This window comes from Dermacentor silvarum, chromosome 1 (genome assembly GCF_013339745.2).
Source record: "Dermacentor silvarum isolate Dsil-2018 chromosome 1, BIME_Dsil_1.4, whole genome shotgun sequence".
NCBI classification, from domain to species: Eukaryota; Metazoa; Arthropoda; class Arachnida; order Ixodida; family Ixodidae; genus Dermacentor; species Dermacentor silvarum.
In genome coordinates this window covers 221,590,075-221,593,096 of record NC_051154.1, presented here as the reverse complement: position 1 = coordinate 221,593,096, position 3,022 = coordinate 221,590,075, and positions in this window count along the sequence as shown.

Sequence of the window (3,022 nt, the reverse complement as noted above, 5' to 3'; positions counted from 1 at the left end):
TTCTCTGAGCGCTTCCATAAGAATGTGAATCGTAGCTTGGTAGTCGTGTGCAAAGGCAACGTTCTGCTGTTGATGTACATAGTGGCAACCCTACAGAAACCCTAAGCGCATGGGCACTTTCGATTGTACGGATGTTAGTTCTTGAGGTATTCGTCAGCACTGGCAAGCTGTATCGCAGATACCCGAGAAAGAGCGTCCTGTACAGTTGCATCATCACGTGTAATGAAGTACGCCAGGTTTTTCTTTCATTAAACTTGAACAGATGAGAAATGGCTGCAAGGCGCTTTTTTCTTTCCTACCATGTGGGGACTCCAACAGAGGTTACAGATGATGATTACCCCTAAGAATCTGTGGGTCCTGGTATACGAGATAATTGTCCGTCAATGGATATGGCGTATGAAGCCATTAGCTTCCGGCTAAACGCGACCAATGAACATTTCCTGGAGAGATCTTGAGGTCTTGTTCGATAAGAGATACGTCGATATTAATGTCGCAGATTTTTGGAGCCTTGCATGCTTCTGAGGACGTGTCACGCCAGATAACCCAGACACTGATGTCATAGGCACAGTTGACAACTTCACCTTATTTCGTAGGCGTTCTACGAGACCAATGAGTACAACGTTGAAGACATCGCCCTGCGGAACTCCTCGGTGCGTGTAATATTTGGCTGTAACGTTGGGCTGTATTCGGTATTCACAGACAGCAATGTACTCTATAGATTGAATTCGAAGCATTACGTATATATAGGCACAATGCTGAACGTCAGTATTTGTTCTGGCGTATTGGTCGTGACTGGGATGGCTTCTACACCCCTTACCCTGCACGAGGTGGGAGCGAACAACTTCTTAGAGGGAACTCCGCGTGCCTCAAAAAGTTAGATAGCAAGAACAAAATTGGAATTTCCTCTTGTAGCCATCATAACATGTAACTTTCCTCTGGAACGTGACTCCACGCTTTCAAGTTCTCTTCTTAATGAACCTATAAAAGTTTTTTGCTCTGACATTGAACATTATTAATTTAAGCTAACCCGTAGACCTTTCCATGTGTTTACAAGAATCAATCTGAAATACGCCGTAAATTCACAATGTATTGATGCAACTACTTCAAGTATCGAGATGCAAATGCTACTTTGTTGTTTAACATAGTCCCCCTTGCCATTCATAGCACTTCTTGCATCCGTGCAACAACTCCTGTGCTTGATCTGAAAAAGGAAAGCAAAAGAAAAGCACATTTACAGTGCTACAGGCCGTTGATGTGCCACTTATTTAACGTTTTTTTTATATGGTCAAACATATGACGTAAGCGCAACCCATAAGATGAGAGGCCCGTCGGGCATGCTGCAGGATATGAAATCAGTGAGTCCCTGCATCGCCGTCAATAATGCAACTAGTATTGTTGGAGAACCCCATTTTGCGGTATGATGTCCCTATGGAACCTCTTTCTTGCCAGCTTGGGTCACTGTGTATCGCCATTGGGTCTGTGTCCGAATAGACAACTGGAACCACTTAGTATGTACAGCTAGGTATGTGCCACTTGCTATGCGCCCATTCTTGGTCGATTTTACAGAATGGCTACGTGCTAAAGTCTTTAATTTCTTTAAAATTTCTCCGGTGCTTGGCAGAGTCGATGCGCTTCACTGGTTCCTCAAGCACAGCAGCCCGACGCTTTAGTGAGCTGCGCCAGGAACGTGGGCAGCAAGGGAACGTTTCTCAGCGTTCGCAAGCACCGGTGCGCCACTAATCTCAGAGGCCACGCTCGTAGGTCATGGCGGCGCAGCTAGATGGGGCGGCATGTCCACAGTGAAGCAGGCAAGGTGGACCAGGCTAGGTGACTATTTGTTTCCACCACGTTTCAAAGGGGCACCATAAATCATTATTATCATCATCATCATCAAAGAGGGAGCTACGTGCCTCATCAAGCTCCTTAATAAACAGCGTCTACATGTGCATATCACAACTCTGTCTCGATACTTCCATCACTATAATCATCGCGACAATCATCATAACATACAAAACATATCCCACCACAATAACACACCTACTATAAGAAATAATGCTAATTGCATTACCCCCACAAATCCTCTCCAAAGGGTGGATGCGCAGTTAAATTTAACCTTTTGAGTATGCTGCCGACGTCTCCACGCGAATCGTCTTGTGCGCATAGATGAGCCTCCCAAAGAGCCACCTTCCGCACCTGTGGGAACAGCTGAGTATGTCCATAACAACGGAGCCAGTGGCTAAAACGTTGCACCGGCTCCAATTCATGATTTAGAATTATGTCACCTAAAGTGATTAGTTGAAAGGTTGATTAGCAAAATTTATTCATTTGTTAGGTGTGAATTATGACTTTTCAGGCAAGTAATGTCCGACTCTTGGAATATTATAACTCAAGAAGTTAAACTGTATTAGTTGACTGGCAATTTAAAAAAAATCCATAACAATAAAAGTAGAACTCCTGTTGGAGACAGGTTTCATAATAATAACAGTTGGCCCTCATAATTGAAGGCAGCCACGTGTCGACCAGTATCAGTCTTTGTAATGCACAGTGGTCAATGTGAGACAGAAATAGCGGGGTAAAATGCAGATATCCCCCAGCCAAGGGTTGAACACGTGCACATGCGTATCTTTTAAGAGGCCGGCATCTTGCTGAGAGTACTGCAACGAACGTTATTTGCTTCTCTCGATAAGATGGTAGGAAACCAGGAGAAGCCAATCTTCTGAATACACGACTTAGCACGCTGAGAATCTGGCATCACGAGTGATGTGCGTGAGGAGAGCAGGGTCAAGGAACGCGTGGTGTATAAGCTATTCAAAGATGGTCTCGCCAAGAACCTTCACAGAGGCGGAACGAAGATGCCACAGGCTCTTGTCCAAGTCATGCAAATTGTCTAAACTAAACCTGCTCGTGGCTTAAAAAACAACAAAATACAACGGAAATCTAAATTTAAAAAATACGGCCGAAATTTCCCTAAGAGGCAATTATCGTGGTGCGAAGCGTTATATAGTGGTTCTTTATTATTTGT